Genomic DNA, 17,188 nt, shown 5'->3' on the forward strand with positions numbered 1-17,188 from the left:
GTATTTCATTTTGTTTGAGTGCTGCAGTGAGGGTCATTATGAAGGCTAAATGTAAGTTTAGTCTGACTGAAATTTTATTTTAATGCTTGTAAATGTAAATGATTGTAAATATTTTAATGTTTGTAAATTTATATGAGGAGATAATTATTAGAGAATTTCCTGCAACTTTAATTGAAGTTCAGTAAATAAATCAGAAAGTAGAAAATCTTAGGAAGCTTGAAATACAATAAAAACTTGACTTTGATTGGAGTACTCATCATTACTTTTAGGTTAGCACACTAGGCTTCATTCACCTTAATAACAAGTAAAGGCAATCAAAATACACAATCCATTTGATACATTTTGTATTTTGAACAAATTTTAATAACAATTCAGTAAATAAAGAATAGTTTATCAATTGAATGCATAGGCATAAACACCTCCCAAAACACTTGTCATAATAAAAGTTTTAAAAACATACAAACAAGGGATGGGGGAGTCACAAAAACATTTCACCGTCTATATAGACAAGTTTCTCATTTAAAGTTTGACTAAGTGCAAATAATGTTTATCAACAAACTTCTACTTTTTATCAACTTAATCCTTTATTAAATATAATATACTTAATCAGATAAAAACTTCAAAGACTTTCTGCTTAAGCTGTTTAAAGTTATGCTCAAAATACCAGATATTCCCCAACACTATAACACTATTACAACCAATATGTTAATAAAGCTAAAAAAAGAAGGAAGAAGATGAATGTTATGCATCTGCATGAGTTTAGAATAGAAATGAACAGAATATGAAATATAAAGGCACTATAACCCTGCAGCCTTTAGATTAGATTAAAGGTATGTACATAACACCTAGTTTTGAGATAGAGAATATTTGTTTGTTTCGCTGACAATCATCATTTAAAGACTAACCTAATTTAAAGACAAAAGGTGTGAGACAATTCAGTAACTGATGTGAGAATGTTGTTGATGAGTTTAACTGGTAGATAAATCCCATTCTACAGCAGGACAGCCTGCAGCCTACAGGCCAGTGTTGTCCAGAGCTGCTCCTGATCTGATCCCAGAGTAAACTGTCGGCTCTGCTGTTTCAGAGCTCTGCTTTCCTGTCAATAAGGAGATGTTGATGCAGTTTAATTATAATATCAAATTCTTTTAGGGGCATCAGAAATAATAATTATATTAGCAGGAAAACTATAGATGAATGCAGAATATATCTTTACCCTTCTTCTTCTTGGCTTTGGTTTGATGGTTTATCTCAGCATAAGTTGCAGTTAAGTCTAAGAAAGAAAGCATCTGAGTTAGTCCTCAAGTGCTTGAGATTGAGGACACATTTCTGGATTAAGTTGATCACCGATCATCAAATGACACTGCATGAAAAGTGAGATTTTCGTCCCCGTAAACTCCCGTAAACTCCCGCAGATCTGCCTGATTTTCGTCAGTTTCCGACAATTTGCAACCCGTGCTTGTCCGCATTTGTCGTGCCACAAATTGTCGGAAACGTACCGTGACGTATGTGGAGAGCGATCTGCTGTACTAATGGCCCTAATTAGCATATGAATGCAGCAAACCCGCGCGGCTGGCCAGGTCTGGCTTGAATAACCGTCTCAGTATTGGCTGAAACCACTATTCTCAAACAAATGAAATCGCTCGTGATTGGCAGCAAAACCACACGTGGCCACGCCAGGCTTTAATTTTCTTACTGAGTATTGGACGGAACCACTTCTTTTTAAACAAGTAAAGTCGCTCGTGATTGGTTGGCATATATATATATTTACATATATATATTTATTCATATATATATATATATTTATTTATTCATTCATATATTTATTCATTCATATATTTATTCATTCATATGGTGTGTATTTATGTTATCCTACACTACTACACAATTATTATGCTACCATCAAGGACATGAATGAATTTATACAGGAAATGAACATTTGCCAGGAAGCTGTTTATGCAAAGAAAGAGCTTTATTAAAACACACACAACTATATACAACGCGTATCCAAACACATGCGTTTCTAAAAATTAAAAGTCCGTGAACGGTCCGTTTGCTTCCTCGGGGTTGGAGGTAACGGGCAGCATTCCCTCCGAGGCAGGTCCGATGTGCAGACGCCTACTGTGCGTGGCTCTGTACTTCGGCATCGCTTCTAACCGGGACTGCAGCTTAACACAGAGTTCAGAGGGATCCGGCCTACGAAATGGCGGCGACCGTACAATCCATCCAGAGACACCGCCGAGGAAGGCGGACTTCCAGAGTTCCACTTCCTCATCTGCCAGCACACTCTGCCTCGCTTTCAGCAGCTGAAAAAAAAAAAAACAATGAATCAGCGCACTGCGTATGGACACAACACATCTATCAATGCACCTGAAAAATATTCACCAAATAAAGTCTTACCCTCTTTCTTCTGGCCCGACTCCGAGCAGATTGCCTCAGCATGCAGCGTGTGGCTGGCAGCGTATATCTGAAGCTCCTGCGTACCGTCTGAAAATACGTCTTACAGGCAGCTGGAAAACAATAAAATGAGAGCGGTATAAATAAAAAATCAAACGCAAGTCACAGTAACAAGGAAGGAGAAAACATTAAAACAAGTAACTTACACACAATGTCGTCTTTATCATCATCGTGCAAATCTGGACGTGCTGATTATGGCTCCGAGCAAAAAGGAGGTCTGTGAAAACAAAATGTAAAGCTATGATCGGTATCCATTACCTTTTACCGCAGAATGAAAGCATATTCTTTAAATCTTACCCTTGCTCCGGTTCATAGCGCCTGCAATTAGTCTCCGAGTTGTTAAGACGGTGTACTGCTTCCTGTAAATCACAAAAAATGCACTTTAATAAAGCTTGTTCTTGCAAGGCTAGGCTAGATAGGCTAATAGCTAGGCTGCTATTAGCCATAGCTCAGGCTAGGCCGCTTTTAGCTTAGCAGGCAGTAATCGAACATATATTTACCGCTAGCATCTCTTCTTTGAGTTCGTCTTGTTCGATGCAGAGTCGCCATCGCGTCCAAGAGGAGTTTTACCCCGAAATCCCACATACTCCGTCTGCGCTCCGCTCCGCCCCGCTGCGCTCCAGACCGCCTGCACAAAGCAAAGCCTACAGCCGCCGCTGTGGTCCCCTCCCCTCCTCTCTGAGTTCCTTGGAGATCGTAGAGGGCATGCGCCAGATGAACCAGGGTTTCCGCGGATCATTAAAAATAATTACAATTCATAATTCTTTTTTTAATCAAGGCCTTAATTGGCACTAAAATTAATTAAATATGTTTATCGTTGCATTTATGATTCTTTAATAAAAATGCTTCTAAAAACAATTTCGTCAGATATTATATCGCTATTAATTTGCGTGGAACTGTTTATAAAGCCGTATGTTCGGAAAGGAAGCTCGAGGCGGAGAAAAAGCTAGAGAATATATATACGTATATATGTGTGTGTGTGTGTGTGTGTGTTTACATACATACAGGAGTCAAGGAACTCTGCTTACAGCTCCTTCATATTTCATGTGCACTAATAACCTTTGTACATGGTTCTTGTTGATGGCATTAAAATTATTTCTAATAGCATTAAAATAGCATTAAATTAGAGTCACTCATTCCTGTATGAACCCTGTGAGCGCTTAATTTAATATAACATATTAAAAAAATCCCACCATCATCCAGCATATGTTCAGTTTCTGCCCAAATATATATATATATATTTTTGTAGATTTTTGTAACAGAGATAAGGATAATTCAAAACTGCTTTTTTTTTTTTTATGAACTTGTTCTCTACAACTTAGCATCTCTTTTCATTCCTGTAATAAGAAAATTCTTTTAACTGGATTTGATTAAACTTTAAGTCCCTCGGTATAAAATAAATATTTTGATGGAGATGAGAAATCTGCTTCCTGGTTGGTGAATAACCAATAGTTTGGATCCAATCATTTAAATAAACGGTGTTAGTTTTTTTTTTTTTTTTTTTAGATATTTATAAGAATTGTGCTATAATTTCTAGTCACCAATCTGTTGCTGCTATATTTTAATTTGACGAACCGGAATTTGTCGAGGTTCTTTTTCCTGTTTGGTGCGATTGCAATTGCGGATCTTGACTTGGCCGGACCGGAGCGGAGCAAAAAATAGCTCGGCTCCGTAATTTGTCGGTGACGGACGGAGAAGACGTACGTGAACGGAGACGTGCGGAGGAGTAGCGGTGGATGTGGAACAGCTCTCATTGATTTCCATGAAAGACAAGCGCTCCGCACGACGTACGTCAGCGGAGCGGAGCGCTGACGGAGTATGTGGAATCTGGGGGTTAGGGTGGCCAGATGTCCGGCTTTAGGGCGGACAGTCCGGATTTTCATTGCACTGTCCGGCGTCCGGCGCTGCACCCAGCCGGACGTGTATTTGTCCTCCTTTACTCCCAGATTCCACATACTCCGTCAGCGCTCCGCCCCGCTCACGTACGGAGTACTTGTCTGTCATGTAAATCAATGAGAGCTGTTCCACATCCTCCGCTCGTCACCGCCCACGTACGTCTTCTCCGTCCTTCACCGTCAAAATACGGAGCTGAGCTATTTTTTGCTCCCCTCCGGTCCGTCCAGATCAACACCCGCTATTGCAATCGCACCAAACAGAAAAAAGAATGTAGAGAAGACCCGGTTTGTCAAATTAAATTATAGTAAAAACAGATTGGTATCTAGAAATTAGAGCATAGTTTGTATATATTCCCAAAAACTAAGAGCAATTAATTAAATAATCGGATGTAGACTATTGGTGCTTCAACAGACCAGGAAGAAGTTGTGAGATTCTAGAGTGAATCTCACAACTTTAAAAGAAAATTCTTATTGCAGGAATGGATGAAGAGATGATGAGTTTGGAAGCAGAGAATAAACAGAGTTCATACAAACTATGTATGATCCTAGTTATCCCTGTTACAAAAATCCACAACAGAAAGAAAATATTTGGGCAGAAACTGAACATCTGCTGGATGATGATGGGGATTTTTTTAATATGTCAGATTAAATTAAGCGTTCACAGGTTTTATACAGGAATGAGGAACTCTAATTTAATGCTCTTTTAATGCTATTAGAAATAATTTTAATGCCATCAACAAGTATCATGTACACAAGTTATTAGTTTACATGAAATAAGGAGCTGTAAGCACAGTTCCATGACTCAAGTTTATATATATATATATATATATATATATATATATATATATATATATATATATATATATATATATATATATATATATATATATATATATATATAGATATGGATAGATAGAGAACATGGTGAAATCATCTTTACTCTCGACAGGCTGCGGCCATGTCATGAATTCCTCTTTTCCAGCCACTTTTTGCAGTTTGCATCGTCCTATTCTCTAGCTCTTTCTCGAGCTTCTTTTCCAAACAACTGCTTTATGATCAATTGCAGGAGTTCTGCGCAAATTAATCGTGTTAAAAAATGGTCACTTTTTAAACACCACAATGTATTAAATAAATACAAATGCTGGGAACCAATTCTTTTTTACATTTCTTTAATATTTTGTTCTATTCAGCTACACAAGCATCCTCTTTTAGTAATTTATTGATATGCCGCACAATGTCCTCCTTTTTGGTGCTATAGAAATGGCCACCCTACCCCGAAATCCCCCATTCTCCGCTCCTGACCGCCTGCACAAAGCAAAGCATACATCCTCCACGTGGGCTACACACCGCGCCGCTCTGGGTTTCTTGGAGATCGTACAGAGCATGCGCGAGATGAACCAGGGTGTCCGCGGATCTATAAAAATAATTAAAAAATAGCATTAAAATAGCATTAAATTAGAGTCACTCATTCCTGTATGAACCCTGTGAGCGCTTAATTTAATATGACATATTAAAAAAATCCCACCATCATCCAGCACATGTTCAGTTTCTGCCCAAATATATATTTATATTTTTGTAGATTTTTGTAACGGGGATAAGGATAATTCAAAACTGCTTTTTTTTTTAATGAACTTGTTCACTACTTCCAAACTCAGCATCTCTTTTCATTCCTGTAATAAGAAGTTTCTTTTGAATGGATTTGATTAAAGTTTAAGTCCCTCGGTATAAAATAAATATTTTAATGGAGATGAGAAATCTGCTTCCTCGTTGGTGAATAACCAATAGTTTGGATCCAATCATTTAAATAAACGGTGTTAGTTTTTTTTTTTTATATATATATATAAGAATTGTGCTATAATTTCTAGTCACTGATCTGTTGCTGCTATATTTTAATTTGACGAACCGGAATTTGTCGATGTTCTTTTTCCTGTTTGGTGCAATTGCAATTGCGGATCTTGACCTGGCCAGACCGTATGACCACAGTGTACCAATCTTCTGATGGCTACTTCCAACAGGATAATGCGCCATGTTATAAAGTGAATCATCTCAGACTCATTTCTTGAAACTTTTCCACTTAAGTAATTGTGAATTGAGCATATTGACAGACAATATTTTATTTTTTATCTTAAATGCAAATTTTTAAAAAAATAATTACTGCTCTAAATGTATTGCTCTGTCAGCTAAAGATCTGTTTTGGTCTCTATACTTTAATTAAATAAATCAATTCAAGCTAAAATGTGAGAGGCTATACAAAGCCTGATCTCTTTGTATCAGAGATTTTCTTCCTCAGAAAGATGTCACTTGGGGTAAAACCCCCCCTGCAACCCTGGTTTGCATTTATATAGCTCACAGCATGTTCATTTACATGTTAAAGCCTCCCCTAGAATTCCATGGGGCGGAGGCATGGGGGGAACACTGCCTAAGAAATTCCACGTCAATTTCTGACAATTTACGGGAGTTTTCGACGAAGCCTGCAAATTGCCGTAAACTGCCGCTAACCTGAAGTTCCACGACAATCTACAGTGCCGTATATTGACGAAAATCCCACTTTTCATGCAGTGTGATTCATTAAAAAAATCCTGATGTTTATTAGTGTTACACCAATACTGATACCAGTATTGGACAGGGCCCAGATAATGAACTAAAATGGTTGTATCGGTATCTGCGAGTACAGACAAATAGGGCAATGATGCCATTTTGAGAGCAAAAAGTTTATCCAACTATTGTCACTCATTCCAGGTAGACAATAAAAAGTTCTACTGGATTCACTTTGTTTTAGACTTTTTCCTGCTTCAAAAAGGTAGGCAGCAGCTTGACAAAGCCATGATGGCAATTATTTTACATCCAAGTAGTATGCAGTTCTTCATATATACACACACACATCAATTTCAGACAGATGGTATCGGTATGGTATCTGTATCGGCCGATAGTGAACAGCCAGCTATCGTGGCCAAAAAACGGTATCGGTGCAACACTAATGATTATCATGATCTGTTGAATTGTTTATCCCAAATGATTTCAGTTCATCCAGACTTTATGTCAGTTTTTAGGAATAATTTGCAGCTAAAGATACCAGAATATATCTGAGCGTCTGATCAACATTGGTGGTTAAATTATTCAATTAGGGCTGCAACTAATTACTTTTTTGCAAATTGATTAATCTGTTGATTATATTTTTAATACACAGATGAATAATCAGTTAAAAAAAAGTTCCTTAATGAAGACTTTTTGCTAAAACAAACCAGATGAACCTAAAACCTTTCCACTTGAGGAGATCTTGATTGAGCATATTGACAGAAGAAAAGATTTTTATCTTAAATGTAAAACATTTATATATGTTTTTTACAATTTTGGTATAAAGGCACATTTTAGATTGTCTACACTCCAGTTACTGATTAACAGATTATTTTATTAATTGAAATTTTTTTCAATAACCGAATAATCACAATAATTCTGATTAAATGTTTCAGCCATAGATTCAATTGAATTTCAATACAGTTTATTTATATAGCAACAAGTCACAAAACATGTCATCTCAAGACACCTTAGAGGGACAATTTAACTAGATCATACAGTTAGATTGGTTCAAAGTTTTTTTTTTTTTTTTATCTAAGGAAAAACAGTTGATTGCAAGGAAAACCAGTTGATTGCATCGACTCATTGACTCGAATGCAATTCCATTAAACTAAGAATGCTTGTTGCGACAGTGGAGAAGAAAACTTTCTATTGACAGGAAAAAACCTCCAGCAGAACCAGGCTCAGTGTGAGGGGCCATCTGCTGAGGCCGACTGGGGTTCAAGGAGACAGAAGCAGAGATACAGAAAGAAGCAGAGATACAAAAGGCAACTGTCAACCAGCTCCACAGGCGGCCCCATCCAGGAAACACGAAGCCAGGAAAACCAGCTCGAAGCCTGTTCCTATATCAGAGAAGAAGAGAGCACATCCAACACATCCTCGAACATCTACAAAACAAAGGTGTTGATCGCAGCAACATAGCTGATATTTATCTCCAGGTGTCACAGTCAAAAAAGAACAGATCAGATGAAGCTACTATGAGAAAAAGCAGAGAGAGTATAACCTTAAAGATTGAAATAACACATTCTGCAGAATGGGAGAAAAGATATAGAATGAAGCAGAATGATGAAAAAAGGGTCCCTATGTCCTCCAGCAGTTGAAGCCTATAGCAGCATACATAAAATCTCAGATAGCTCAGGATAACCTGAGCCACTTTAACTATAAGCTTTCCAAAGAGGAAAGATTTAAGCCTGCGCTTAAAAGTAGACAGGGTGTCTGCCTCATGGACTAAAACTAGAAGTTGGTTCCACAGGAGAGGAGACTGATAACTAAAAGATCTGCCTCCCATTCTATTTTTATAGGAACCACTAGGAAGCCAATGAAGAGAAGCTAGGATAGGAGAGATATGATCTCGCTTTTTAAGTTTCATCGGAACTCTGGCTGCAGCATTTTGGATCAGTTGAAGGCTTTTAACTACAGTTTGTGGACTTCCTGATAGTAAAGAATTACAATAGTCCAGCCTTGAAGTAACAATTGCATGAACTAGTTTATCAGCATCACCCCTCTACAGGATATTTCTATTTTTTTTTTCAATATTCCAGGCAATAAAGAACAAAATTCTAGAAACTTCTTTGATATGGAATTTAAAATACAGGTCCTGATAAAAAATAAGATGTTTTTATTCGTTGTCTGGGATCAATTTAATCCCATCCAAATGAAGTGACTGACTAATCAACTCTGGTCCAAAAACAAAAACTTCTATTGATTCAAAATGACACAGTTGATTCACCTCAAACACCTTATAAAGATATGTTATATGGTGACAGTAACTGTAGAGCTATTCATATAGACATGCTGTTGGTGAAAATTTGCAACAAAGAAACCACGAATAAAAGCAGAATGCAAGGAAAATATATTTTAAATATAGATGTGTTTAGTTGTTTTTCTTTTTATCTGGCTTATTTTTCTTGCTGATAAAACCATTATGACATATTAGTAAAAAAAAAAAACAGCATAAAATATAGATCAAAGTTGAAAATATATATGCAATTAAACAAAAGCAATAAAAAATTACTAAAAATAGTGGAATTTCAGACCTTCACAGGGAGAGTTGTATTCACGAATCTCAATCTGACTGCTCCTCTCTGAGCGCCTTGATATAAAGAATAAAAAAATATTATATTTAGACAATTAAATTAAACACATTTTTTTTTTATCAATATATTGTAAATAAATGAAAATGTGAGGAACTGACCTGAAGCAGAATAAACCTGTGAAAAAGACATTTGAGTTACTTTGATTAAATGAACTAGTTGAATTAAAGTGGTTTTAATGTGATTCAGTGTGAACAGAAACAGGTCTCACCTCTGGACTGACTGCAGCGCCACAACAGGAGGAGCAGAACAACAAGAACGATCCCAGAAACTGGTACAATGATCCACAAGATAGTAGAGCTGAAGGGACTGTACACAGCTGCTGGAAAACATCAAATTAAAATCAAAAGATTGTATTAATCTGACCATTTCATCACATTATTCTCAATTTCATAAAATGGATTTTCTATCCAGACAAATAGAATCTTCTCACCAGATACTGACAGGATGATTGATTCACTCCACTCTGTTGAAGAATACCAGTCATCTCTGCTTCTACACTGACATGTGTATTTTCCACTGCTGGACTCAGAAACAGTAAAAGTCCAGTCTTTACTGGGTGTGCTGTGTATAACAGAACCAGATCTCCTCCATTCATACGTCCACTCAGTGCTTTCTCCTCCCTGGACCTCACATGTCAGAATGATCGTCTCACCACTGAACATCTGAGAGCTGTTTGGTTTTTGAGTCACAACAACCTTGTTGGAAACTGTTTCCAAAAGAAAAAGAAACATAATAAATGCAGTAAAAAAACTGAACCCAGTTTAAATCAGGAAAATAGATTGTAATGCTTACAGGTTATTGTGATTAAACTAAGAAAGATGAAAATATAAATATACATTTTCAAATGTTACACATCTATTTTCAGTAATAGATTTTTCTTAAAAATGGAAACAGAGAAAAGAGCACACGCTCTTTTCTCTGCTCCCTGCTTGCTTGCACTTTCTGATCCTTTTATCTTCTTTTTATCTCTTAACCAAAACTACAGAAAGTTGGATTTAGTTATTTGATTTATTTTCTTTTATTTCTTTTTAAATATTTATTTTTTATTTTCCCCCGAAGTGGATATGGAAAAGAACCACCCGATTCAAAGGATGCCTACCTTCAGCACAGACGACTTTGATAAGCTTCTACAGAAAATAGCTGTCATGGAGCTGAAAATCCACCAACTTGAAGTAAACTATGATGTAAACGCTGCGTATGGTAATGAAACAACGCTGCCTGTGATTCCGAACGGGGACCACCAGCCCAGCAACTCAGCGAACAAACAGTTCCCAGAGGAAAAGGAGAATCCCTGGACCACTCTGTGTGCTAAAAGGATCAACGAACCCCCCACCTAGACACAGAAAACTGTCCGAGACCACAGAGAGATATCCCAAGAAAAGTGAAACAAAAACGGGATGTTCTCACAACAAATGATAGGAGTAAACCTGCTGGAAATATTGGAATTCCGTTACAAAACAGATTTGCTCCACTTCAAGATGAGACCCAGAAGGATCACAACGACAATCAAAGGTATGTCAACAATCTTCACTCTAAGCTACCAGAGAAAAAGCAGGCCACAGGCCTGTCTGTGATATGCGTTGATTATGACTGTTTAATTATTGTGGGAGACATTAATTTTCACGTTGACAACCCTGAAGACAGAAGTGCAAAAGAACTGTATAACACACTTAGAAACTTTGGTTTAACTCAACATGTTAAACAACAAATGCACAAATTGGGACATATTTTAGACTTGATCATCACTAAAGGTCTGAAGATTTCTAAAGTCAGTGTTACTGATGTTGCCCTATCCGATCACTTTTCTGTTACCTTTGAGGGCATCATTTCCAGTGACTCATTTAGACAAAGGGACATCATTAGAAAACACACTTTTAAGGAAAATGCCACAGAAACTTTTATTCAAGCTTACTCTGCTACTTCAACCTTGGGCTGCAACTCAGTAGAAGAGCTAGTAGATAACTTTCAGTCTAAAGTCTCAGACATCATTAGCTGCATTGCTCCAATTAAAGTGAAAGTCTTTTCCGGAAAGAAAAAATCTCCTTGGAGAAGTGCTCCAGCAGTTAGAAGTGAAAAAAGGGAGTGTCGAAAAGCTGAACGCAGGTGGAGAAAGACAAAACTCCAGGTTCACTATGACATCTATAAAGAGAGACTTTACAGATATAGCTTACAACTGAAAAATGCAAGAGAATATTTCTTCTCTGAAATCATTAACAAGAAAATGAATAATACTCGTGCGTTATTTGCCACAGTCGAAAAGCTAACAAATCCTCCTGTGTCCGTGGCTCCTGAACTCCACTCAACCCGGGCCTGCAATGAATTTGCTAATTTCTTTACTGAGAAAATCCTAATGATCAGAGGATCAGTTTATACATCCATATCAAGTTCAGTACCAAAGTTATCTCCAACTGGAATTGATCTTGACCAAATGTCCCAATTCAGCCAAATAAACTATAAAAGCTTAGAGGAAATCATTCAGCAGCTAAGTTCCTCCTCCTGCTGCCTTGATGTTCTACCCACAGCTTTCTTTAAGAAAGTTTTGCCTGTCATAGCGTCTGATTTGACTCAGATAATAAACACGTCTCTTCTGTCAGGTGTTTTCCCGCAGTCGCTAAAAACAGCAAATATCAAACCACCGCTGAAAAAGAACAGTTTAGACAAACTACTACTCCAGAACTACAGGCCCATATCAAACCTCCCCTTTATCAGTAAGATTATTGAAAAGCAGTGTTTCAACACTTAAACACTTTCTTAGATATGACCAGCCGCTTTGACGTGTTCCAGTCAGGTTTCTGTGCTCACCACAGTACAGAGACCGCCCTTATCAAGGTGTTTAATGACATCCGTATAAATACAGACTGCGGAAGAACCACAGTGCTGGTACTATTGGACCTCAGTGCAGCATTCGATACTGTAGATCACTCCATCCTGTTAGAGCGCCTGGAAAACTGGGTCGGCCTCTCTGGTACAGCTCTCAACTGGTTTAAATCCTACTTAAAGGACAGGGACTTTTTTGTGTCAGTAGGCAACTTTACATCAGAGATGACAAAAATCACATGTGGGGTTCCCCAAGGGTCCATTCTGGGTCCCCTCCTATTCAATATCTACATGCTCCCTCTTGCTCAGTTAATAAAAAACAACAACATCAGCTACCATAACTATGAAGACGACACACAGCTTTACATCACCATGTCACCAGGTGACTATGAACCAATTCAAGCACTGAGGAAATGCTTAGAAGAAATCAATGCCTGGATGTGCCATCATTTTCTTCAACTGAATAAAAACAAAACTGAAGTAATAATCTTTGGACCAATAGAGGAGAGATCTAAAGTTAGAACACAGCTTCAGTCGCTTCAGCTAGTAACCACTGATCAGGCCCGAAGTCTAGGTGTAGTGCTGGATTCAGACTTGAACCTCCAAAAGCATTTAAAGACAATTACAAGGTCGGCTTTCTATCACCTGAAGAACATTTCCAGGATTAAAGGACTAATGTCTCAGCATGAAAAACTAAAAACTGGAAAAACTAATCCATGCGTTTATTTTTAGTCGAATTGATTACTGCAACAGTGTTTTCACAGGTCTGCCTAAAAAGTGGATCAGACAGCTGCAGCTGATCCAGAACGCTGCTGCCCGTGTCCCCACTAAGACTAAGAAAGTAGAGCACATCACCCCAGTTCTAAAGTCCTTACACTGGCTCCCTGTATCTCAGAGAATAGACTTTAAAATACTTCTGTTAGTCTATAAATCTCTGAATGGCTTAGCACCTAAATACATCACAGACTTGCTATCAGTTTATCAACCCTCTAGACCACTCAGGTCTTCTGGCTCCAGCCTGCTCTGCATACCTAGAACCAGAACTAAACATGGAGAAGCAGCATTTAGTTCCTATGCTCCACTTATCTGGAACAAACTTCCAGAAAACTGTAAAAGTGCGGAAAGCCTGAGTTCCTTTAAATCAAGACTAAAAACACATTTGTTTAGGATTGCCTTCGACTATTCTAGTTAAACAGTTCAACAAAAACATGTTTTCTTTAATCCAACTGTTTTTAATATTTTTTTTTGGTTTCTGCATTTTTGTTTTATTTTATTTATTTTTTTCCTACTTGCTTTGATTCTGTTTTATCTTCCTGTATTTTAATCATGTAAAGCACTTTGCATTGTCTTTGTACTGAATTGTGCTATACAAATAAATTTGCCTTGCCTTGCCTTGCCTAAAAACAAGAGATACATTACTTTGAGGAGAATAACTAGACTCACAGGTAATGTTGATCGTTCCATCATTGCTTGAATGTGTGTAGAAGTCTGGGTTTCCTCTCACTCCTTCACACCTGTAGATTCCTCCTTGTCTCACAGTGATTTCTTTGCTTTTTTTTCTTATTTATTCCTATTTGAATTTCAGAGGTGTCTGAGGTTCGTCTGAACCATCTGTATTTCCAACCAGCAGAGGTCTGTACAGAGCAGCTCAGTATCACATGGCCTCCTAATGGTATGACTGTTGGACCTGCTGTCAGTGTGGCTCTGAGTTTATCTGCTGTTAACAAAAACAATTGGTCAATTTTAAAATTTAGCATTTAAAGCTTATAATTATTTGTTAGGGTGTTACTGTAAAATGTATCTAAAAATTCAGAAGCAGAGAAATTAAAGTATGTAGACTGGTGAAATAATAATGTAGATTCTGTTTATTAGGACTTATTGAGGGAGTGGTGCAGAGTATCAACCATAGAGTGAACAACCAGCCTAGCCTACTGTGAAACTTTATAAAATCAAAGTTGAAGTATTGAACTTTTGGGACATTAAATGAATTTTAGATCCTGATTTTCTGCTCTGAGGACAAAGAACTGGACCCACAGGGTTCAGTCCAGCTCACATTAAGGTTATCTTAGTCGAGATCCAAGATATTCTAAAACAACATTTTATTCATATAATTATAAAGTCCTAAATGATTGTTGTTTCTCACCAGCTGATGACAGAGCAAATAGTTCAATAACATTAAATGACATGATGTCAACTTGTTAATAAAACTAAAAACCTCTAAAGTATGAAAACAGAAACAGAGCAGTGCAAGTTGTAAGAATTCAGCACATCAACCATTCAGAGTAGTAATTATGTAACAGAGGGTTGAGTCTGAATAGTGTGTTGGGGGTGTGGTCCTATTGGGATCCTGTAGAAATGTGAATAAGAGGGAATCTGGACAGTTGATCTGTCTCAGAGACTGTGGACAGCAGCACCCCTTAATGCTGACAGCTCATTTTAATGGACTGAATCAGCTGCAGATTTCTGTTGGACACACCAGACTGTAACATGTCGTATGTTTGTGTCCTTTCAGCTGCTCCTTATTCAGGGGCTGCCACATCAAGTCATACAACTAGCTGACAGACATGGCAAAGTTTTTACACCAGATGGCCTTGATGACACAACCAGGATTTTATCTCAGGTTTACTGCATAAGTGTCACAGACTTAAACCACATCACCATGGACTCTGAACAAGTCAGATATCCCTCAATAACCTATTTAGATAAAAACTAAAGACTTTCAAATCTTTTCCATAGACCAGTTGTCCAACCTCCCCCTGCAGCAAACAGCTGTTTAGTTTAGTTTGGCTTCAGCCTCTTAGATCAAAACAAACCTGACTTACCAGATACTGACAGGATGATTGATTCACTCCACTCTGTTGAAGAATACCAGTCATCTCTGCTTCTACACTGACATGTGTATTTTCCACTGCTGGACTCAGAAACAGTAAAAGTCCAGTCTTTACTGGGTGTGCTGTGTATAACAGAACCAGATCTCCTCCATTCATACGTCCACTCAGTGCTTTCTCCTCCCTGGACCTCACATGTCAGAGTGATCGTCTCACCACTGAACATCTGAGAGCTGTTTGGTTTTTGAGTCACAGCAACCTTGTTGGAAACTGTTGCCAAAAGAAAAAGAAACATAATAAATACTGTAATACAAAGAACACAGTTAAATCAGAAAAATAGATTATACTGCTTAGAGATTATTGTGATTAAACTAAGAAAGATAGCAAATATTTGATTTAGTACATTTAGTTGCTCATAGTTTTCATCAATAAACTCACAGGTTATCTCCACAGTGACCTCAGAGCTTGAATGTGTGTAGATATCTGGGTTTCCTCTCACTCCTTCACACCTGTAGATTCCTCCTTGTCTCACAGTGATTTCTCTGTTTTCCTCATTATCTGTTCTGTCTTCAACTCCAGAGGTGTCTGAGGTCCTTCTGAACCATCTGTACCTCCATCCAGCAGAGGGCTCCACAGTGCAGCTCATTGTCACACTGCCCCCTACTGGTATTGTTGATGGACCTGCTGTCAGTTTGGCTGTGGGTCTATCTGATGTTATGGAAAACAGAAAAATATATGATTTTATACTACAAACTTTAAAAATTCAAAGTGAAAAATAATGTGCTTGTTGGAAACGTGAAAATGGAAAAAAACATGTAATTCATACTTATTTTTCAAATTTACTATTTATTTTTTAGAAAACTGGAGGCTTACCTGAAACAGTTATAGAGATTGTATCACTGCACTTGGGTCGATGCGAGCTGATTCTGGAACCACAGCACTTATATTCACCACTGTGACCCGTTTGGAGACGTAATGTGGGGCTTTTAAGTAAACTGTAGGGGACAAATTGTCGACCATTCCATATTATACTGTATTTCCAGTCACTTTCTGCTCCTTCATTCATGTCACAGATGAAAGTAACAGACTCTCCATGATAAAATGTCGACCAGTTGGGCTGAATTGTCAGCACAGCATCTACAGTAGAACCAGCATTTAGTTCACATCTGTTCTGGTTTATAATAGATATTAACAACTAACATTAAAATGATAAAAAAGAAAAATACAAAATATATTTATAATAAAGATTAAAAGCTGAACTTACCTTGAGTTTGTCCACAGCAGAGGAGAGTGTTCAACACTGGAATAAAATGGGAAACTTGATAATAAATTAAAAAATTAATTAATACAATTGAATACAATTATTTTTACCACCATGAAATCTATAAATTGCTCTGTTTTTAGCTTGATAAATGTAAATATTGCTAATAAAGTTAATGTTGATTTTAGTTAGATATTTTAATGTCTGATAAATTCAAACTCCACTTTAGAAACTCCACTTCTAGACTCTGTGTCTGACTGTAGAAAATGTAGAGATGTCCTCCACCGCTACTAAATATTCACAGACGGACGGTGAGGCTGAGCCAAAAGGTACAGCTCTAGATTCAGAGATCAGTTTACTTTCCTACCCTGATCTACTGTCATGAAATCTGGATCATGACCAGCTGAACAAAATCCAGATCAAAGCAGCTGAAATGAGTTCTCTCCACATGGTGGCCAGGCCCTCCCTTAGAGATAAAGTGAGGAGCTCTGCAGCTATGGTGGCTTGGACATCTGTTTCAGATGCCCTCTGGACGTCTCCCTCAGGAGGTGTTCCAGGCATGTTATACCAGGAGGAGACCCAGGACACCCTGGAGGGACGATGTTTCTTGATTGGCCCTGAAACGCCTCAGGTTTCCCTCAGAGGAGCTGAAGGTGTCTGATAGAGGGAAGTCTGCCCCACCACCAGGTCTCAGATAAGTGGAAGACGCTGAGTACAAGAACACTTTCATTGCTCCACATTAGCGCTACTGGATCTAAAAAC

The 17,188-nt window shown here is 37.8% G+C and overlaps 1 long non-coding RNA gene and 1 pseudogene across 1 annotated transcript; both read right to left on the minus strand.

Annotated features, from left to right (window-relative positions):
* Positions 1-918: 918 nt before the first annotated feature.
* Positions 919-17,188, minus strand: part of LOC119779490 — a 45,405-nt pseudogene continuing 29,135 nt past the window's right edge.
* On the minus strand, positions 2,246-2,652 carry LOC119779489. The gene is made up of 3 exons (XR_005280235.1): positions 2,601-2,652; positions 2,398-2,507; positions 2,246-2,303 (listed from the first exon to the last, which is right to left on the minus strand). It is a non-coding gene; the product is annotated as an uncharacterized LOC119779489 (long non-coding RNA).

Source organism: Cyprinodon tularosa, unplaced genomic scaffold (assembly GCF_016077235.1).
Source record: "Cyprinodon tularosa strain WSP-4 unplaced genomic scaffold, ASM1607723v1 ctg1480, whole genome shotgun sequence".
Taxonomy (NCBI): domain Eukaryota; kingdom Metazoa; phylum Chordata; class Actinopteri; order Cyprinodontiformes; family Cyprinodontidae; genus Cyprinodon; species Cyprinodon tularosa.